Source organism: Pinus tabuliformis, chromosome J (genome assembly GCF_031772625.1).
Source record: "Pinus tabuliformis cultivar Carrire ecotype Pingquan chromosome J, CPIR1, whole genome shotgun sequence".
Lineage (NCBI taxonomy): Eukaryota > Viridiplantae > Streptophyta > Pinopsida > Pinales > Pinaceae > Pinus > Pinus tabuliformis.
The window spans coordinates 86,705,779-86,730,300 of NC_142295.1; positions in this window are offsets into that span (position 1 = coordinate 86,705,779).

A 24,522-nucleotide genomic window follows, 5' to 3' on the forward strand; every position below is an offset into this window, starting at 1 on the left:
TGAAAAGAGGGGGTAGCAGTTGATCTAGAAAAGGTTAAGGTCATCATGGAATGGCCAACCCCTAAGAATTTGGCTGAAGTTAGGTCCTTCATGGGAATGCTTTAATGTTGTTCACATTAACAATTACGAATTCATTGCTTCTTGGTATGGACCATAAACACACATGGTCAAACTAAGACATTCTTTCTCAACCACAAAAATATAAAATCCTTTGTTGACGACATCCCACCAAGCCACATGTTTAGCATTGATCCTCACGTTTAACCATCTATTGGATGAATGACCCATCATTCTGCTGAAGTGAACATTGATGAGATTTTGTATCATGAAATGAATACCAAATTTATGCAACCTCAATCAGTTAGATTATCCTCCTTAATTACCCTTAATCATCTTGAGATCCTCGAGTTATTAACAATCATGATATGTAACATATAGTTGTTGTTTCATCCTCCTCCATCAACTCACCTTGAACCAAATTGAGGCATTTGTTGCCTTGATCGTCTGCCAAAGTGTTGTTCTCTGTCATGATATGATAGAACTCCAAAATTTCAAATTTATCCATGATCAATTGGATTCTTTGTAGAGTTGGTCTTGTATTTGGGTCCTTGTAATAGTTGAATTTGATACATTTTCGAACTGTAATGACAGAGTCTCCAAAGAGATATACCATGATGACCTTGTCAGTATTGACTTGTCAATTTTTATATGTTGAAAGTGGTTGATGATTTGGATACATATTTATTACGTATGATGGTTTTGATTTGTTGCTCATGATGGATGTTGTCAAATTCACTTAAATTATAGAAATTTGATTCACTTGTTAATTATAGATGATGATCACGTTACAATAATTATCTTGTTATTTTCTATATATTGGATGTTGTAGACTCTATTTTGATGGAGATTTAAGAAGTATAATGATGTTGTTAATTTGTATGGATGTTTGTTTCCCTACTTATTATTTATAAATGTTATCCTATAAAATATTTCAAATGAATTAATATGATGTATAATCATATAACTTATTTAAGAGACATGATAGATTTAACTAATTAAATTGAAATAAAACATATTAATTTAACTGTATGCAAAAAAATAATCACTTTTTGGAATAAACAAAGAAGCAACAATGGAAGCCAAATTGGAAACATATTTGAAAGCCACACTAGAAGAAAAATGGGAAGCAAAACCGAAAGCCAAATAGGAAACCAAATTGGGCGTATATCCTGGCACTACACCTGCTGATAAACTTGGAGATCAATCTAGCTCTATTCCCTACGTTTGGAAGCAAAAAAAGAAGCAACAATGGAAGCCAAATTGAAAGCAAAATTGGAAGCCACAATAGAAGAAAAACTTGACGAAAAATTGGAGGCCACACTATAAGAAAAAAATGGAAGCCACACTAGAAGAAAAACTGGAAGCCACACTAGAAGAAAAATTGGAAGTCACACTAGAAGCAAAACTGGAAGAAAAATTGGAAGCCACCCTAGAAGAAAAACTGGACGTAAAATTGGAAGCTACACTAGAAGAAAACTGGAAGCAAAATTGGAAGCCACACTAGAAGAAAAACTGGAAGCAAAACTGGAACTAAAATGCGAAGCAAAATTAGATGTTAAATTGGAAGCCAAACTAGAAGACAAATTGGAAGAAAATCCTGGCTCTATTTCCAACGCTAAAATGGAACTATTGCAAGTGTTATTTACGGTGTTATTTCTGGTACTACTTACAACATTATTTCCATTGAAACTTCTGATGCAACATCTGACAAGTTGTGGGGTGATATTCCAGGTGCTATTTTGGGCATTATTTATGGTGCTATTTTTTTGGCGCTATTTCAGGCGTTATTTCCAATTTTTTTTTTGGAGCAATTTATGGGGCAAAATATGGCGCTAATACAAACATACCTGGTCATCCCCATTTCTGTGCTGGGAAACATTCCCAATTTGTGAATTGGAAAACACTAAATTCTGACGCTATTTTAGGCACTATTTCGCTATTTTGTTATGGTGAAAAGAGGGGGTAGCAGTTGATCCAGAAAAGGTTAAGGCCATCATGGAATGGCCAACCCCTAAGAATTTGACTGAAGTTAGGTACTTCATGGGAATGCTTTAATTTTGTTCACATTAACAATTGAGAATTCATTGCTTCTTGGTATGGACCATAAACACACACAGTCAAACTGAGACATTCTTTCTTAGCCACAGAAATATAAAATCCTTTGCTGACGACATCCCACCAAGACACATGTTTAGATTTGATCCTCACGTGTAACCATCTGTTGGATGAATGACCTATCATTCTATTGAAGCGAACATTGATGAGATTTTGTACTGTGAAATGACTACCAAATTTATGCAACCTCAGTCGGTTAGATTATCCTCCTTAATTACCCTTAAGCATCTCGAGATCCTTGAGTGACTAGCAATCATGATATGTGACATATAGTTGTTGTTCCATCCTCCTCCATCAACTCACCTTGAACCAAATTGACGCCTTTGTTGCCTTAGTCATCTGCTAAAGTGTTTTTCTCTCTCTTGATATGATATAACTCCAAAATATTTAAATTTATCCATGATTGTTGGGTCTTAGTTTTGTCTTATTTTTATCTATTTCTCTCATGTTTTCGATTGGATAAATGATTATTTTCGAAGAGTATTTGTTACTTCTCTATTTAACATAATTAAAATAGCATTAATGGGAGTTTAATTAAGGTTTTGTGTATTGCAACATTAAAACTGGTTTGACTGTACTTTGGGATGTGCCTGCACCATTTCATTTACGTTCCTGCACCAATTGGGATTCCTGCACTAGTTACAGTGGGCTTTCTGCACTCCGAAGGATTCCTGGACTGCACTCACATTCTCTGTGCCTGTACTCAAACCCTCCATTCATGGGTATCAAATTGTATCAGTTGTTGACTTGTATAAGGATTGTGGCCCGGAACTTGGACCCGATCTAGAACATTCAAGGAGACATCATTGACAGTTATGTGGGATGGAAGTCTGGTTGTAGCTGCAAATAATCATGGAACATGCTCTGTTTGGAGTTTTATGCGTGGAACACAGACAATGACGAACTTCGAGCCATTTCACAAGCTTCAAGCACATAATTCATACGTTTTGAAATGTCTTCTTTCACTCGAGTTCTGTGAACATCATCAGTGTTTGGCAACAACATCATCTGACCAAACTGTAAAGATATGGAATGTTGATGAGTCTGAAAAATTGCGCATGGAGGTAGCTACTTTGCCTGGATTGAAGGCAGAGCTGGTAGCATTAAGACGTCGCCATACATCAGCTTTAGAATTAATGGGTGAGCGTGATGAGGAGTTAGAGGAACTTCGGGCTGACATTGTTGATGTCAAGCAAATGTACCGAGAGCAAGTGGACATGCTTGTAAGCCAGATCGAGAAGTTGAGTTCTTCACTTGGCAGCAAATGATTTAATTGGCTTTTCAAGGAGGTCAGATATAGTGCAGCGATGAGTAGATAACAAACATTAAAATGCTTCTGAAACAAGTCACTCCTCCATCCCAAAACTCTTTGTCCAAGACGGAGCTGTAGGTTCATCTCCAAAGAGTGATGTGAAAGTGCGATGTGCATGTGATAATCCTTCAGCAGCTTCATCTCTTCACAGTATATTGTGTCGAACTCTAACTCGAAATGATAAGTGTGGACGAACTGTGGTCTGAGCATTGTTGTTTCGTGAAGATCACTTACTGCCCAAAAGTAGCACAATGCAGATTCAAACGACTCCAGATGCAAGGATTTCTTCAATACAGTGTGGTAGCATTCTAGTTTCACCTTCAGATATTAGAAGCTTTGCAAAAACATAGGTGGACTATATATCGGGCAATAACTCATTGAATATTTCTTATATGGTGCACTTTGGACTGAAATTTCCCTAGCGTCTTCAAGGGAACGGAGGGCAACGAGGATGAGGGGTACACTTCTCAACTGTCTTTTGTCTACCGAATTGCAATCCTCAAGGCCAGCCACTGCTATCTGCCACGGTGCTCCATGGGCTTTGGATAAGTCCGATTCAATACGAATCTGATCGAAGGAGATACGCTTCGATGCCAACCTGTGAGCAACTCATGCAAGGAGAAAATTGATCAATCAAATCGCACCTTCTAGCAACAGCTACTCCAGGAAAAGAGGAACGATTCACCAAAATTGTTCCCTCTTTCGACACTCAGTTCAAACTAATTCTTAATTCGATAGATTTTTAAAACTAATAATCTTCCCTCCTATATTTTAATTGGCTGTTGAAAAGCCCCAATTTGTAAATCAATGCCTATATAAGTTTGAGAAACTACCTGGAGCGAGGGTCAGTTAATTAGTTAATTAATTAGACAGTAGGGAAGGAAATCGATCCAGCCAAGGACAATGCGCATGAGAGGAATGTGCAGAAGGGAAGAGGAGTTGTCCCAATGTAGGCTCACGCAGTTCATAACTGGTGGATCGCTCCTCTTGTCTTGCTGGAGCTTAGCATTGTCTGCTTGATGTAAAAGATGTGTTTTCAAGAATTAATTTAAGCTTTGATAGCCATGTTCTGTTTAATTATTTATTGCATCTAATGATTCTGATTACTTTGTGAACCAGGTTAAGCGAGGGTGTGAGCTGGCTGGGTTGGCCACTATACCAGCTCGACACCGCTCTACAGTTCTTAAATTAATTAGCATTTAGATTATTATTTATTGTTTAACACTTTTAGTCCTGTTTCCTTCTTCAAGCTAATGCTATTTAAATTGCTGCAAATTTTTCCTTTACAAATTATTTCATTTGTTGCATCGTTAATCATATTTGCACTTGAAATATTTTAAATAAACATCGTGTCCCTCCAAATTGTCTGAATCCACAAGACTGACTCTTCCTTTATGAGCTCTAACATTCAACTAGAGTTGATCCAGATCCATTTAATTAATATTCTAGAACCTGAGATCGACTTGAGTATTTATGGTTTTGAAAGCCAATATTTATAAATAAGGAAACTACACTAAGTTTTGATATCGATAAATGTTTAATTACCATTATAAGTTTCCTTTAACTTCTAGACAGTTTGCAAGATTCCTTTCATAAGTTTATTTACACAATAAATTTCCTTGTTATGTTGTTGATGCTTTCAAGTTAACCTTACGCATAATTAATGCAGGTAGAATTAGTGCAAGCATAATGGTTTTTAATTACTTTTGAATTTATTCCAACATTTACAGTCTTTTTGTTATTATGTCGGCACTGCTTGATTTCTAGTTTAGATTTCCCTTCTGTTCGCTCGTAATTAGAATTTCCTTTTGCATTGATTTCTTTTATTTCCCGCATGATTTTAATTGTTTGGATTGGTGTTTTCTTGAATTCTCTTTAAGTGCAGGATTTCATTTATTGATGAAATTAATATGAAAGATAGACTAGCATTTATTTTGCAAGTTACAAGGGGCTTTCTCTGGCATTTCCAGTGTCGCGTCCCGAAGTTCACGAAATTTCCAGATTGACAAATTAAATGTTGGTACATTTATAAGCCCTATACTGCACCCAAAAATGATCAATTGAATTCTTTGTAGAGTCGGTCTTGTATTTGGGTCCTTGTAATGATTCAATTTGATACATTTTTGAACTGTAATGACAGAGTCTCCAAAGACATATATGATGATGATCTTGTCAGTATTGACTCGTCAATTTTTATATGTTGAAAGTGGTTGATGATTTGGATGCATATTTATTACATATGATGGTTTTGATTTACTGCTCATGATGGATGTTGTCAAATTCACTTAAATTATAGATATTTGATTCACTTGTTTTAATTATAGATGATGATCACGTTACAATAATTATCTTGTTATTTTATATATATTGGATGTTGTAGATTCTATTTTGATGGAGATTTAATAAGTATAATGATGTTGTTAATTTGTACGAATGTATTTTTGCCTACAAATTATTTATAAATGTTATCCTATAAAATATTTCAAATGCATTAATATGATGTATAATCATATAACTTATTTAAGAGACATGATATAATTAACTAATTAAATTGAAATAAAACATATTAATTTAACTGTATGCAAAACAATATTCACTTTTTGGAATCAAACAAAGAAGCAACAATGGAAGCCGAATTGGAAACAAATTTGGAAGCCACACTAGAAGCAAAATGGGAAGCAAAACTGAAAGCCAAATAAGAAACCAAATTGGGTGTATATCTTGGCGCTACACTTGCTGATAAATGTGGAGATCAATCTAACGCTATTTCCTATGATTGGAAGAAAAAAAGAAGAAACAACGGAAACCAAATTGGAAGCAAAATTGGAAGCCAAAATAGAAGCAAAACATGACAAAAAATTGGAGGCCACACTAGAAGAAAAACTGGAAACAACACTAGAAGAAAAAATGGAAGGAAAATTGGAAGTCACACTAGAAGCAAAATTGGAAGCCACACTAGAAGAAAAACTGGACGTAAATTTGGAAGCCACACTAGAAGAAAAACTAGAAGAAAAATTTGAAGCCACACTAGAAGAAAAACTGGAAGCCAGTCTAGAAGAAAAATGGGAAGCAAAATTGGAAGCCACAACATAAGCAAAAATGGAACTAAAATGCGAAGAAAAATTAGACATTAAACTGGAAGCCAAACTAGAAGACAAATTGGAAGCAAATATTGGCACTATTTCCAATGCTAAAATGGCACTATTCCAAGTGTTATTTATGGTGTTATTCCTGGTACTTCTTGCAACATTATTTCCATTGATACTTCTGACGCAACTTTCGATAAATTATGGGGTGATATTCCAGGTGCTATTTCGGGTGTTATTTATGGTGTTATTTTTCCAGCGCTATTTCCAATGTTGTTTTTGGAGCAATTTAGGACGCAAAATATGGCACTAATACAAACATACCTGTTCATGCCCATTTTTGCACTGGGAAACATGCCCAATTCATGAACTGGAAAACACTAAATTCTGGCGCAATTTTAGGCACTATTTCCCTGTTTTGTTATAGTGAAAAGAGGGGGTAGTAGTTGATCCAAAAAAGGTTAAGGCCATCATGGAATGGCTACCCCTAAGAATTTCACTGAAGTTAGGTCCTTTATGGGAATGCTAGGCTACTACAGGAGGTTCATCAATAACTTCTCCAAAATTGGCCACCTAATCACTGCTCCGCAATATAAAAGGAAGAGGTTCGAATGGACAAATAACTGACCAACAAGCTTTGATCAACTGAAGTAGTTGTTAACCAATGCACCAATACTAAGAATTGAAAACCTAGAAAAAAGATTTTTTGGTTTGCACATATGCCTGCAAGGAGGGACTTGGTGGAGTCTTGATACAGGAAGGCCAAGTGTTCTATTACAAATCTCGAAAATTAAATGCATATGAGAAAAACTACGTAACTCATGATTTGGAATTGGCTACCATCATCCATGCAATGAAAATGTGGAGGCACTACCTCCTTGGCAGAAGATTTAATCTAATGACTAATCACGGAGGGATGGAATATTTGTTTGAACAAACCAAGTTAAATGCAAGAAAAGCTAGATGGTTGACTATATTCAATGAATTTGATTTTGAAATCAAATATATAGAAGGCAAGGAGAACATAGCGGCTACTGCACTTAGCAGGAGAATGCAAATACACTATATAGCAACCATAAGTTCTTATGGAAATGATCTTGAAGAAAGGATAAAAAATGTTGGGCAACAAGATGAAAAATATTGATAATTGAAAGAGAAATGGTAGCAATCGTGTGAAGGTGAAAAGGATAAGGAATACAACCTTACAATTGGTGCATTGATTATATTAAAAAATCAAATCTATGTGCTAAATGACAATGACTTTAAGAAAATCATAGTAAAAGAGTTTCATGCAAAGCCATACTCCGGTCACCCAGGTTACCAAAAGACTCTTATGACCATCAAGAAATTCTATGTTTGGCCTTGTTTGGAAAGGGAGGTGGCAAATTTCATCTCCAAGTGCATAGAGTGCCAATAAGTAAAGGATAAATGAAAACACCCAACTTACTTATTGTGGCTTATTCCTATTCCAGAATGGAAGTGGGAAGTGATATCTATGGAATTTATTATATAAATTTAAAGGACTTCTAAGAAACATGATGTAATCATGGTGGTGGTTGACAAGTTGAGTAAAATGGCTCACTTCATAGTTGTTAAGTCTATAAATTCAGCTAGTGAGGTGACTCAAATTTCATAAAAGAGATTGTGAGATTGCATGGATTTCCCAAGAAGATTATCTTGAATAGAGATGCCAAGTAAACTTCAAATTTATAGAGAGAACTATTTGTAAGCTTGGGAATTGAGCTGACATTTAGCACAACTTACAATCCAAAAACTGATGGGAATGTACAGAGGAAAAATAGGATCCTTGAATACATGTTGAGGATGTGTGTAATGCATCAATCAAAGAAATGGGAAGAGTACCTCCCACTAGTAAAATATGAATATAACAATGGGTATCAAGATTTGTCGAGAATGAGCCCATTTGAAGAACTTTATGGAAATAGTTGTAATACTCCTATCAACCAGAATGATCTAGTGAAATATAAAGTCCTTATTGGGCTTGATATGTTGAGGGAGATGGAAAAAGGTATCCAAAACATTAGAAGAATTTGAAAGTGGAACATGATAGGAATAAGAGCTATTCAAACTAACATAGAGTGCACAAAGAGTTCCAATTTGGAGAACATGCTTTATTGTGAGTTAGACCCAAAAAGATCTCCTTGAAATTTGGGTCATGCACCAATCTAACACCATGGTTTTGTGGGCCTTTTGAAGTGCTCAAAAGAATAGGGAAAATGGCATATAGGTTGGCCTAGCCTCCAACAATAAGAGTTCATGAAGTATTCCATGTTTCATTTCTTAAAGATATGTGCAGGATGTTAATCGTGTAATTGATTGGTCTGTGTTATAGGTGGAACTAGAGGGAGAGTTACAACTAGAACGTTTATGCATCCTAGATTGAAGGAAACTCACATTCTAGAATCAAGCAATAAATAAATTTGAAGTGAAATTGAGACACTTTAGGCCAAGGGAAACCATGTGGGAAATGGATGACAAGATGCAGGCCACATATCCTCTCTTATTTGCTGAGTAAACCAAATGTAAATACATTGAAAATGCTATACAAAGTTGTATGTATAAAACTCCATATCAACAATGCTTGGTTTAAAGGATATTTTGTTTGTATATGGTTATTGAACATCCAGGACAATGTCCCCCTAAGGGGGAGGGGACTGTGACACCCCCTAGTTAATATTCCCTCATTGTAAATAATTGTAATTATTTAAAAGGTTGAGAGAAAGGGACATAAATTCCATATTGCTTGGGGATGGAGATTGCTTGATGAAATGGTGAATTTAAATACATTAGCCATGGGTTGGTTGGGAAGCTTAAATGTGTTGACTATGTTGTAAATTTAACTAAAGAGACAAGGACAAGACCATGTGTCTGTTGGCTCTAACAACAAGAAAACAAAGGACAAAAAAATTAAGGAAGTAATGGTTTGTGCTATCCAAGGAGTTGACTATGTGAAACCTTGGAAAATACAAACAATTAGGCTATTAGGGGAGCACACATACATAGTGGGGAGGGAGAACACACACTATCTTTCTCTCATTCACAGGTAGTAGAGAAAACACATTTTTTGAATGAATACGCAATGGAAGAAAATTGTGAAGAGCACCACAAGGAAAAAAGAACCCTCAAAGGGTGGAGGTGAGAAACACAGAGAGAACAATGATCAGTATTGTAGTTATCAAGCTTTAAAGGAGGTGAACCAATTGAGGAACCCTCAAGGAGGCTTACTGGGTGAAAAATAATATAGAGAGTAGTGGCTTTCTTGAAGGTTGAAGAACCCACTAGAATCTTGTGGATTGATGAACCTACTGGATTGGGAAAGGACACTTAGGTACTTGTGAGGGTTGATGAACCACCAGGAGTTTCCTTGGGGCTGAAGCTCTAGTGCTTGACTCATTGATGAACTACCGGGAGAGTTTATCTCTTTACCCATCTATAGCTTATCCATTAATGAAACTTCCCTTGATGTGGAATATGTTCTCTTGAAAGTAAGTTAAGACTCTTTGTACAATGCTATCCTAGCATGGATGTTAATTATGCATGAAAATTATAGAAAGACCGAGTGTAAGATTGTGTAGCTGGTGGATGAAAGAAAAGTGGCCTTATGACATCCTGTTAAGTTTCCTCTAAAAAACACTCCACATCAAGCACTAAAATCTAGCTCGGGGGTGACAATTAAAAGTAACTATGTCTATAGCTTGTTTATGGCTGGGTGGAGAGTTAGAGTCCCACTCTCATTTGCCAGATACCTTACAAGATAAGTATCCTAATAAAATTTGTGCTTATGATTATTATGCCTCTGTTTATTGTACTGAATGAATTCAATGCTAATGTTGAGGAGTGATGTTTCCTACATGAATGAGGATTTCAATATCTTGTGTGAAGACTTTAAAGGAATGGCTCATTCCCTATGAATGTTTATGGGCTTGAAATTAACCTAATTTTCATTAGTTTTAGGAGATGGGTAATCTTTGTTTATGACTAATTAATTGCATTTAAATGTTTGAAATATTTGGCTATTGTGTTGATAAGTCCACTTATACCAACAAGTAAAATGTGTAAAACTAGGCCAAGCTGAGGCACATTTAAGCTCAGGAGAGATAACACTCATTTGTATCTCTGTCTATAATACACATGTATATATATGTGTGTGTTTTTACATGTTGCAGGATGAGGAGATTTATGAAATTGTATGTATGATAGGACAAATTTTAGAGTTAGGTCCTAAATTCTTACTAGAACCACGATGACCAAGCTTGAGGGCGGGAATAGCCCTAAACCTTTACATGTTACATCTGTCACGGGATGGAGTTTAAGTCCCGAAGGAGCATGGAGGCTCGAGCTTGATAAGCCAAGTGATCGGGTGCAACGACCAAAGGTGGAACAAGATAAATATGGACTATTGAGAGCTAAATGCTCATTGCTGCCCATGTGTCCTAGAGCATTGTCCCCAAAGATTTCAAGGGAAGCCCTATGGGAAACTCCCGAGGTTTTATTCCTAAGGTGAATTGGCAGGTGGGGCTAGTTGGTAAGAAATTGGTGTAACACTGCTAAGGAAAAATCCCAAACCCTTATAGTGTGGAATAATTTGCTTTTACTGTGTGGAGGATCAGGCGGGACCCACACCCAGCATGATGGGTGATGTGGTTTCAGGGCCACGTGTTAGCTAAATTTGAGGTTATTTTTTCTGAGACATGTGGCCTAAAAACGAGTGACACATGACATGCTTGGATTAGAGCTGCATGGAGTTTGATGTCACATAGGCGCAAAAGGCTAGTGATGTAATCCCAATGTTTAGTCCGTGACGATTTCTAATGGAGACGAGAATTAATTCTCGGGGTGATGTGGTGAGGCAGAGATTACTCGCACAAACATTAGGTAACGTGGTTGGTTAAATTGCATTGAGGTGGCGGTAAACGTGGAGGCAGGACGTGACAACTCCACATAATCTTGACAAATATAAAAAGGGACAGAATTAATGTGGGCTGAGACAATGTGGCATGGTGGAGCCCATGCAAGAGGCCGTAGTGAATAGAAAAGCAACACATGGGGAGAGATCCACAGGGAATCCACTTAACCTTGAAAAAGTTATCCTTAAAAGTTTCAACGAGGGGGCTTCATGGGTTTCTTTTGAGATTTTATCTTTGAGGTGACATGGCCTTGGAGGGGCATACACCTGCACACATAGTGCGTATTTCATATTATTTTATATTTTGGGCTATGTAGAGGGGTTAAATCATGATTGATATGAAAGGGTCAGCAATGGTGTGGTGGCATGGCGCACGACTAGGGTAGCCACGTGGCAGGTTAAGTGACATGACACTATTTTATTAACCAAGATTTGATTTGCCATATATTTTAGTCTGGGAGTCGGATGGAGACAAATTTTATATCGTTAAAAAGATCTTGATGAGATGAATGTAGCGATGTCATTTGTTTCTTATTTTAAGAAAGTTAAAAAAGTTGAAAATTTTAGACCTCGTTTCCATCATGTGACAATGAGAGTCGAGTCATCATAGTAATGTTGGAAATAATACTGAGAGGGGGGGGTGTGAATTAGTATTATCAAGTCAATTATTTTTTAATTCACAGTTAGAGAAACCAACGTACATACGCAACTTCAGTTAAGGAAAACAACGTATAACTCACAGACTTGAAATTTAATTATTCTTCAGGAGTTAATCTTAAATCAGTGTGTCAGAACCATATAGACATCAACCAGGAACAGAAAAATAGTGCAGACAGTCACACACAAGAACACAAGATATAAGGTGGAAACCCAATGTGGGTGAAAACCACCTGCTGCAATATGTCTCTATCTTCTTTCAATTAGAAACTTCTTTTTACAATGATTCTGTACTGGTGCAGTCCTTTACCAGTACGCAGGCTACAACCTGCAGAGGGCTACAACCCTCTCTCGTTCTCTAGTTTCTCCTGGAAGGGAGCTACAACCCCCTTTAGCTCTTGTACTAGCAGTGGTACTAGTACGCAGGCTGCTACCTGCAGAAGGCTTCAACCTTCTCTTTCTTCCAGGGACCACGTTTCATCAATTTTCAGACTGGATCCATGAATAACATCAATTATATCTGCAACAATCAATATCTTTTGTACAACCCAATATATAATAAATCAAACACTTCTCAGAATGTTGTAACCAGAAAAAGGGTAACAATAACCAGACACCAATTCTGAACCCAGAACACTGCAGCAATAAACAGAAGTAGCTAAAGCATATTTCATGAAACATACGCTACTTCGCTATGCTGAAACCTGCGTACATACGCATCTGTATCACTGCCAACCAGCGTATACGCTTCTGTGACTTACTGAACCTGCGTGTATACGCGCCTTCGTTGCACCGAACCTACGTACAGATCTATGAAAGACAGATTTCCCTTTTCAAGTATTCAAGCATTAATTATACCCAGATTTTCAAATTCATAGATCAATTCATGCGTCAAATACAATAGATCACAATCACACAAAGATACTACTATTCAAGCTTTGAGATTTGACCCATCAATAGAACTTATCCATCTTGCAGTGTTCAGGTTCCTCCTTGATTCAGATCCAATAATGCACCATAACCAATCACTAGTGTTCCAGATCTTGCTCTTCTTAAGATATTCAATTCTTAAATTGATACTATTGCCAAATGATCTCCTTGCCATTTTATAGAGTAGACCTTACTCAAACCATGGTCCAAAACCACTAAGAACCAATACCATGGACCCAATACCTGGGTTCAACACCTTGGATGCAATACCATGGACCAAAACCATAGGTTCAAATATGTCAGACTAAATACCATGGACCAAATATACCTTTTTCCACATGTACGCGCTTTTCTTTGCATGAAAGTGCATGCATACGCATACGCGCCTTTGGATTGGTGATACCGCGTGTATACGCGACTTTGCTGAGAGGAACCTGCATATACCTTATTTTCTTCCATTTTGATTTCCTGAACTATGATTTGCCACCTGAGAACGTTGCCATCAAGGACAACACCTGTGACATAGTGCCAAACTTGTGTCATAATGCCAACAATCTCCCCCTTTGGACTTGATGGCAACCTTCCAACTTCAAAGTCATTCTCCTCCTTTGACATCAAGGGCAAAGGGTTATGCTCCCCCTGATTTCTTGTTCTGCTATGCTGTCCAAACTCCCCCTAACTGTAGGCAAGGTCTGCAAGAATATGTTCTACAAAAGAAACATGACTTTATACATCATAAATGACCTTCCTACCACCAAAGACTCATACATACATCCATTTCCCAACCAAGTGGGGATTGACTCATCTACCCAACCAAGTGGGGATACACCAAGATAAAACAAGAACATTACATCATTCATCCCAGGCATAGTGGGGAAACCAAGAAAGGTCGTTACATGACCTTGATAAGAAAAGAAATACATGTCATAGAGATGAAATATCTACAGCAAGATTATGATAACAACTATCATCAACAGCATCTGTCAATCACCATTCAGACCAACATCCATGCTCTCCCTTTGCACCTGTTCCTCTTGAAACCAAAACAACTGTGAATTTGAACCAAGATCTTCTAAGATAATGCCAACAATGCATTATTAGAAGAATATATATGCTCCCCCTGAACCTGTGCCAGATGGTCTCTGTCAGACCCATATAAGACTCTTTTCATCTTGAGTCTGGCCCCCACTGTTTTTCTGCAAACCATCATATACGCGACTGTACCGATAGAAACCGGCGTATGTATGCGGATTATCCACCTGCAACTCGCATACAACCATTAATCTCTGAAAAACAGACAAGATTCAATAGCAAGATGATGCATCAACTACCCCCAGCTTCTGTCTGAGGTATTCAAATGTCTCCCTGGGCAGTGGTTTGGTGAGTATATCAGCAACTTGTTCCTTAGATGGAACATATTCCAACTTGACCTTTTGTTCAAGCACTTGTTCCCGGAGAAAATGATACTTGATAGGTATGTGCTTAGTCTTTGAATGCATGACTGGATTCTTTGAAATGTTGATTGCACTTGTATTATCACAAAAAATGGAAATAGGTGGTGTACAAGTGATTTGAAGATCTTGCAATGTTTGCATCATCCAAAGGAGTTGTGTGCAGCAAGATGCAGCAGCTACATATTCTTCTTCAGTTGTAGATAATGCAATGGAACTTTGTTTCTTGCTGAACCAAGATACCAATCTAGGACCCATGAAGAATGCACCTCCACTAGTGCTTTTCCTGTCATCCACGCTACCTGCCCAATCTGCATCTGTATATGCATGAAGTGTGATATCTGTATCTCTAGGATACCATAAACCATAGTTTTGAGTCCCTTGAAGGTATTTGAAAATTCTCTTGACTGCCTGAAGATGAGTTTCCTTTGGATTTGCCTGAAACCTTCCAACTATCTCTACTGCATGCATAATGTTTGGTCGGGTACCTGTTAAATAGAGTAGACTACCAACCATGGATCTATAGGTAGGTTGATGTACAGCTGTTGATTCATCATTTGTGCTGAGGCTGCAACCTGTTACCATAGGAGTACATACTGGTTTCGAGTCCTCCATCCCATATTTCTTCAAGATCTGCTTAAGATACTTGGTTTGTGATAGAAAGATACCATCTTTGATTTGTTGAACTTGTAAACCAAGAAAATATGTGAGCTCACCAAGCAGGGACATTTCAAATTCTTTCTGCATCACCAAAGCAAAGCTTTGACTCATGGCTTCTTCATTGCTGCCAAAGATGATATCATCAACATTTACAACAAGTATTAGCAACTTATCATTGTCAATTTATATATATATATTGTTGTTTGTTGATCCTTTTGCAAAACCTTGTTGATGAAGGTACTCATCCAACTGAAAATACCAAGCCCTTGGAGCTTGTTTAAGACCATAGAGAGCCTTTTTGAGTCTGCATACAAAATTCGGATCATTTCCAAGGATGAACCCATCTGGTTGCTCAATGTGCACTTCTTCATTCAAGTCTCCATTCAGAAAGGCAAATTTTACGTCCATCTGAAATACTTTGAACTTCTGAAAGCTAGAGAGAGCAAGGAACATTCTTATAGCCTCAAGTCTAGCAACTGGTGCAAAGGTTTCTTCAAAGTCTATGCCTTGTTGTTGCGCATATCCTTTACAAACAAGTCTTGCCTTGTTTCTAACCACATCTCCATTTTCATTTAGCTTATTTTTGAAAATCCACTTTGTCCCTATGACATTCTTATCTTTTGGTCTAGGAACCAATTCCCAAGTGTTATTCCTTTCAATCTGTTCAAGTTCTTCCTTCATGGCCTTGACCCAGCATTCATCTTTGCATGCCTCTTTTACATTTTGTGGTTTGGTGGAGGAGAGAAATGCTAGATAGCTTGAAGCTTCTGAAATGGTTCTCCTTGTTTGTACACCTGCCTCTTTCTGCCCCAAAATTTGAGATTCTGGATGATTCTTCTGAATGTATCTGGATGGAGTCTTTTCTTCTATTCTTATTTGTTCTTCTGGTGCCTCATGGGTTTCTTCTTCATCATGAATCTGATTTGACATTGGGGGATAGTCCTCATCATCTTCGAAGACTTCAGATATTTCCTGTCTAGGGGTGTTTTCTTCTTCATCAATCACTACATCAATACTTTCAATAATTTTTCCAAGTCTTTTATTGTAGCATTTATGTGCTTTGCTGTGTGGAGAGTAACCAAGGAGAATGCCTTCATCTGCTCTAGGTTCAAACTTGCCAAGATTTTCATCAGTCCTTTTAATGTAGCATTTGCTTCCAAAAATTTTGAAGTATTTTATCGTGGGAGTCTTACCATACCAAAGTTCATGAGGAGTCTGAGTGCTATTTACCTGGACATTTGTCTTGTTAAGAATAGTTACTGCAGCAAATGTAGCTTCACCCCAGAAGGTTGCGGGAGTTCCAGATTCATCAAGCATAGCACGAGCCATTTGTTGAACCGTTCTATTCATCCTTTCCACTACTCCATTTTGTTGAGGTGTCCTTGCAGCAGAAAATTCCCTTCTTATGCCATGTTCTTCACAAAAATCGAAAAATTCATCTGAGGTAAATTCTCCTCCTCGATCAGATCTGAGGCATTTGATTCTGCGATCTGATTCGTTTTCAACCAAGGCTTTGAATGATTTGAACTTTTCGAAAGCTTCATCTTTATACTTCATGAGTCCTATCCAACACATCCTTGAAAAGTCGTCAATGAACAATATGAAGTACTCTTCACCTCGAGGTGACCTCTTCCTAGTCGGACCACATATATCAGTATGGACAAGTTCAAGTGGCCTGCCAGCTGATCCTTCCTTTTCAGGGAAATTAGTTCTGGTTTTCTTACCAAACTGACATGATTTTGCATATTGTATTGTCTGGAATTCTGATGTCAGGAAGATCACAAACTGCCTGATATTTGCATGCTTTCCTTATCTGAGAGAAGCTAAGATGCCCCAATCTTCTGTGCCATAGCCAGTGTTCATCATTCTTGCTTAGATAGAATTGATGTTGTCCTTCTTTGAATATGTATAAATTATTTGGAGTTCTTATGCCTTTGATCATTGTTTTTCCTATATCAAGATCGCGAACACTACATCCATTTGATCGAAATATTACCTCAGTTCCTTGATCACACATCTGACTGACACTCAATAGATTATGTTTTAAGCCATCAACATACATAACGTTTCCAGCTTTGACCTTCTCTTTCAACTGAACAGAACCTTTACCTTTTATGAATGCAAGGGTGTCTTTTCCAAATGAGACCTTCTTTTCCTTTTCTAAGGCACTATATGATTGAAGTTTTTCTCTATCACCTGTCATATGTTTCAAACATCCACTGTCGATGTACCATTGATTTTCCTGTCCTTTTGCATATAAGGCTATCCCACATCTTTCTGGTTGCGGTTCTTTCATTCTCCATGTTTTGGCATTTGAGGCTTGTTCCTTCTGAGTTGTCTGCTGAAACCTGCTCCTGCTTTCAGAATCTTCATGAACGAAGTTGTTACAAATAGAACATTCTATTTCATTTTCAAGAGCAGAAAAGTTATTGTAGGTCCTTTTCATGATCCTAGTGATACTTCTTTGTTTTTGATCTTCTCTAGTCATGATTGTCTTATAGGAAACACATTGAGTTGCTTTGTGACCAAAGTTATGACAAGAGAAACATTGGCCATTGAAGAAACTCCTGCGATTATCAAATCTACCATCCAAATGATTGTAGCTTCTATTGACATCCATTCTTGAGGAAAATTGAGAAGGTTTTACCTGTGGCTAGTTATAGCTTCTATTCATCCTTAAAGTAGATTACCCCCGATTTACCTAGTAGTCTTTGTTCATTCTTGAGGTAAATTGTCCCTGATTTACCTGGTGATCTCCATTGGGCCTTTGCTCATTTCTCCTTGCTGCATTAAGATAACTTTTGGAGGTGGATGGTTTCTGCGCTTGAGATGCTTCTTCATTATATCCCAAACTTGTCTTGATTTGTGGAGAACGTTGCACTTTGATAATGTCATCTAAAGTTTCAGATCCTTTAACAAATCTAAGATTAAGAGCTTTTGTTTTCTCAATCTCTTTTCTAAGTCCCACAATTTCACATTCTAAAATTTCATGATGTTTTTCCCTTTCAGCTAGTTGGAATTGTAGAGTATCAATAATCATATTTTTCTCTTCTAAACAAATTTTGAGTTTAGAAATCTCTTCATAAAGGCCTTCTTCATCTATAGCATCCAAAAAATCATCATCTTCAAAAGCCATTAAAAGTCTATTATCATTACCTTGCTCATCTTCATCACTATTTGATAATCCATCACTGTCTTCATGCGTGTAATAGCTCTTCTTATTTACATATTGTTTTCTGTTCCATATAACAAGTTCCTTACCTTTGTCTATTTTATCTTTATGAGGACATTTTGCAGCATAATAACCGACTCTTCCACAAGCAAAGCATTTGAAAGGAAGCTTACCTCTGAATCTTCCAGTTCCTCGTTGAAGGTTCTTGACAAAATTTGATTCTTCCTCTTCTTCTAACATATGTCCTGACTCATAGTAATCTCCTTTGCCTGAAGCCTTGAATGCAACTTCTCTCCTGTCTGATGGTCCTCCTTTCCTCATTTCGTAAGCAGTTAGAATTCCGTGTAGCTGTGACATGGTAAGGCTCTGTAGATTTTGTTTTTATTCTATTTCAGAAACTTTTGATTCAAACTTAGAAGACAAAGATCTTAGAACCTTTTCAACCAAAACAACCTCTTTTATTTCTTCACCCAAGTTTTTCATACAATTAACAATCTCATCTATACGTAGGAAATAGTTAGCCACACTTTCATCATTGTGCATTCTAAGATTTTCATACTGAATTATGAGAGTTTGAATTTTTGCTCGTTTTACCTATTTATCTCCTTCATAGCTTAGAACGATCTTGTCCCATATTTCTTTTGCGGTTTTGAGCTGCATAACCTTGACAAATTCTGTTTGAGATAGACTCCCTAATAGAGTATTGACAGCCTTTGCATTTGTTTCATACTGCTTCTTACCAGCCGGATTTGTAGGAGTTGCTGATGGAAATTTGTACCCTGTATCTATGATATCCCAGACTTTTGTACCAAGAGATTGAAGATAGGCTGTAATTCTTACCTTCCAATAGACGAAGTTGGTCCCATCAAAAATTGGTGGCCTGATCGATGCTTCTCTCGTAGTTTCTCATGATGATAGATCTTCCTTCAAGCGATCAAGCTTCTTCAGAAGGACCTACTCTGATACCAATTGTTGGAAATAATACTGAGAGGGGGGGGGGGGGGGGGGGGTGAATCAGTATTATCAAGTCAATTATTTTTCAATTCAACCAGAGATTTGTATACGCTACTTTAGTTAGAGAAACCAACGTACAGACGCAACTTTAGTTAAGGAAAACAACGTATAACTCACAGGCTTGAAATTTAATTATTCTTCAGGAGTTAATCTTAAATCAGTGTGTCATAACCATATAGACATCAAACAAGAACATAAAAATAGTGCAGACAGTCACACAAAAGAACACAAGATATAAGGTGGAAACCCAATGTGGGTGAAAACCACCTGCTGCAATATGTCTCTATCTTCTTTCAATTAGAAACTTCTTTTTACAATGATTCTGTATTGGTGTAGTCCTTTACCAGTATGCAGGCTACAACCTGCAGAGGGCTACAACCCTCTCTCATTCTCATGTTTCTCCTGGAAGGGAGCTACAACCCCCTTTAGCTCTTGTACTAGCAGTGGTACTAGTACACAGGCTGCTACCTGCAGAAGGCTTCAACCTTCTCTTTCTTCCAGGGACCACGTTTCATCAATTTTTAGACTGGATCCATGAATAACATCAATCAAACATCAATTATATCTGCAACAATCAATCTCCTTTGTACAACCCAATATATAATCAATCAAACACTTCTCAGAATGCTGTAACCAGAAAAAGGGTAACAGTAACCAGACACCAATTCTGAACCCAGAACACTGCAGCAATAAACAGAAGCAGCTAAAGCATATTTCATGAAACATACGCTACTTCGCTATGCTGAAACCTGCGTACATACACATCTGTATCACTGCCAACCAGCATATACACTTTTGTGACTTACTGAACCTGCGTGTATACGCGCCTTCACTGCGCCGAACCTACGTATAGATCTATGAAAGATAGATTTCCCTTTTCAAGTATTCAAGCATTAATTATACCCAGATTTTCAAATTCATAATTCATGCGTCAAATACAATAGATCACAATCACACAAAGATACTACTATTCAAGCTTTGAGATTTGACCCATCAATAGAACTTATCCATCTTGCAATGTTCAGGTTCCTCCTTGATTCAGATCCAGCAATGCACCATAACCAATCAATAGTGTTCCAAATCTTGCTCTTCTTAAGATATTCAATTCTTAAATCGATACTATTGCCAAATGATCTCCTTGCCATTTTATAGACTAGACCTTACTCAAACCATGGTCCAAAACCACTAAGAACCAATACAATGGACCCAATACCTAGGTTCAACACCTTGGATGCAATACCACGGACCAAAACCATAGGTTCAAATATGTCGGACTAAATACCATGGACCAAATATACCTTTTTCCACATGTACGCGCTTTTCTTTGCATGAAAGTGCGTGCATACGCATACGTGCCTTTGGATTGGTGATACCGCGTGTATACGCGACTTGTTCTGAGAGGAACCTGCGTATACCTTATTTTCTTTCATTCTGATTGCCTGAACTGTGATCTGCCACCTGAGAACGTTGTCATCAAGGACAACACCTGTGCCATAGTGCCAAACTTGTGTCATACTGCCAACAAGTAACTGCCTCCTCCTAATATCCTTAGTTAGGGCTAGGATTAACGGGGGGGTGGGGGGGTATAAGTTACAGCTTGAATAAGAAGGTTCGTAAAACGAAGTGAATCAAATAGAATATTAGTGAGAAAAAGAACATATACCCTTGTTACAATTATTCACTTTTATATAAATAATTATAATAAATATTTTTTCATTTATATTTGAATTTATTTTTTAAGATTAGCTTTTTATGAAACCTTGGAAGGAAATTTCAAGTTATTTATTAGAGAAATATATTTTATCTCTACTTAAATCTGAATATTTATTTTCTTGTTAAATTGTCACTAGTCTAAATCCTTTATTGCCATAGAAATTGTTCCTGTCTCCTTTAAAATAAAACATGTTTTCATTTCCATATTCTTGTTTGTGATGGGAAATTTTCTAACTTGATTTATAAGTCGTTTTCATGACTAGGATATTGTATCGGTTTCTATGTATCTTCAAATGTTCTTTGAGGATAATTTTTAGGATGAGCATTTTGAAAAGATCATTTTAAAATGTAAGTGTAATAAATATTGGATCATAAATAGTCTCAAGGGTTAGATGATTTGGTAGAGTCCCCATTGTTAAAGCACCTCTGCTATTGAGAGGTCATGGGTTCAATTCTCTCGACACTCTCAAGATCAGGGGTCATGGTTGAGCCGACATAAAGTGATCCCTTCTGGTGGATCTGGCTAGTACAAATATTCTGTGGACATAACAGTGACCGATCTTTGGGGACCGTGAACCGCATAGAATAGTAATAATAAATAAATAAATATTGGATCATAACTATATTTATTTTTATTACAATGCTTATTTTGATCTCAATTACATTGTTGTATACTTTTTAAACGTTGATGTTTCAATGACCTTTAAGATATCAAAGCACAAAATCCAAAATCCTACTAGGTGGAAACATTTTATCTTCAAAAACCATTTTATGAAATTAAAATTTGGAAATAATCTTGATGTAGATTTGTTTTGAGTTCAAAGTTCTATTAATTATGAAGAAAAATACTATACAAAATTTCTAATATGGCTGGCTTGTCACTCTAAAAACCAAATCAATAATATTGGAATATGTTATTTGTTTAAAAAGTAAGTGGTATGTTTATAATAACAAAAAAATGAGAATGTCTTCTATTCAAAAATAACATTTGATAGACGATAAAGAGATAGAGTTGAGTGAACTATATATAAAAATCAAAATCACTGTAAGCCTAGTCATCTAAAAAACTAATCTATAATACCAAAAGTAGCACCTCATTGAGGGGTTGTGATGCAGCCCAGGCCTCTCCCAGGCCACAGCTACCAGGATCTTCCTACGCAACTCGAGCTCTTCAAGAAATTCTTAACAGAAACATATTAAAATTGGACTTGCGCACAAATTAAGAACGGCCATGCGCATGCATAATGCATCAAACTCATACAGTTCTCTTCATGAAATCCAAAAAAAAAGAACATACTGAGAAGGTCACACCAAATTCTCCCCTCAACGCTGGTTACTGGCTGTTGGAGGTTGCAAAGGAGAATCAACAGAGGTTGAAGAAAGTTGCAGATAAGAGAAGCCTGGAAGAGCAGTGGAGAGTGCTCAAGAGGTTCCAGAGGCAGTGAACCAGTACTTACCAAAAGACTGAACAAGGAGAGAGCTTGGTGAGGTAAGTTGCAGCAAGAGAGATTGCTGTTGCAGAGGCTAGTACAACTCATGGTGAATAGAAAACTTACGAGGAAGCAGTGATAGCTTTTCTATTTTAGAATAGGAAAAGACAGAATAAAGCTAAAAAGATGCTTTTGCCATATGTATGCATTGCATGAGCTTTAGTTGAGTGATTTTTAGATCATGCTAAGTTAATAAATTAAGAAGCCTCCAAGGCATTGAAGGCAGAGAAGTGTGAGGAGTGAGTGTGAGAAGTAAGGAAGTGTTTTCAGCCTTCGGCCCACGCAAAACAGAGAGTTTTGATCTGCTGAAACGAAATGAAATTAGCACGCGGTCCTAATACATAGTCGAATAGTTATCAGGGAAATAAGAGGCCCGTTTCCAGCATTCTTAAAAGAATTCCTCAATTGGAATTACACACAACATAATAAGATATATGCATTATCTTATAAATATGCACACATCCTCTTTTATCAGTGATAAATATAGGTTCGATCTCGCCACTAATCAAAGGCTCAAATATGATATACGATGACTGTATATCCGCCCTCTACACAGTTCGGCCGACACGGTTCAGCGCTTTCGCTGCGCCATTTAATGATAATTATGAGAGTTATATATGCGCCACAGGAAAATAAAACTCAAAGCAATACAACCATGAATACACAGTATTATAACGTTGGGAATTAGAACCATCCGATGTCCATACAGGTCGAATTCAACATGATCATATTCACATTAAAACAAACATTCACAAGAGCTGAGCTTTACATTCATGGCCAGATATACAATCTATGGCCCTTTTACACACTGCCAGAAGGCTCTCAAGGAGAACCCTTCCTTACTTCTCACACTCACTCCTCACACCCACTCTCTGTCCAATGCCTTGGAGGCTTGTTAATTTATTAACTTAGCATGCTCTAAAAATCCTAGCTAAAGCTCATGCAATGCATACATATGGCAAAAGCATCTTTTTAGCTTTATTCTGTCTTTTTCCTATTCTAAAATAGAAAAGCTATCCTTATCACTTTAAAGATCCACATCCACTCCTTTTATGCCTAAAAGCTCTTCCAGTTTTATTTATTTATTTTGAATATATCTAATTAAAATCCTAATGCATAAAGACTGATCCACTTCCTCTTGTGCTGTAACAGTTGCACAAGGTTGCACGTCCTCCTCAGTAAAACCTCCACTAGTGCTTGGCCAATCATCAGCTGGTCCTTCTCTTTCTGCATCAACATCCTTATTAGACTCCTTCTTCTCCATCTGCTTCTGAGATCTTGCTAACTCATTATCGATCTGAATAGCTTTCAGGTTCAACTCTTCTTGCTCAAACTCTAAAGTTTTTTTATCTTCCTGTTCTGTACCTGCAAACATGCACAACTCATTAGTTTTAAAACCATGAGACTTTTCAGTCTCGACTGCTTCCTTCAACATTTTTCTTTTAATATGTCTGCGTGTGGGAATTTCAAACTCCAACTCTGGCGCAAGAACTCTAAGTCCCTTTTTCAACAAGGCAATCACAATTTGCTTCAACCTCCTCTGCAACTGTCGCCAAATCACTCTCTTTCCCTTCAGTGGAAAGATCCATTTTCCATTTTTATCTTTCTGCTCTTGTAGCCATTCTTCCAGTACTTGCAATTGTACCTTCATTATTGCAATCTCTCTTTCTCGAACTCCTGCAGTCATCCCATCAGCTACAAAAATACATGGTTTTACATTATCCCAGGCCTCTCCTAGGCCACAGCTACCAGGATCTTCCTACGCAACTCGAGCTCTTCAAGAAATTCTTAACAGAAACATATTAAAATTGGACTTGCGCACAAATTAAGAACGGCCATGCGCATGCATAATGCATCAAACTCATACAGTGCTCTTCATGAAATCCAAAAAAAAAGAACATACTGAGAAGGTCACACCAAATTCTCCCCTCAACG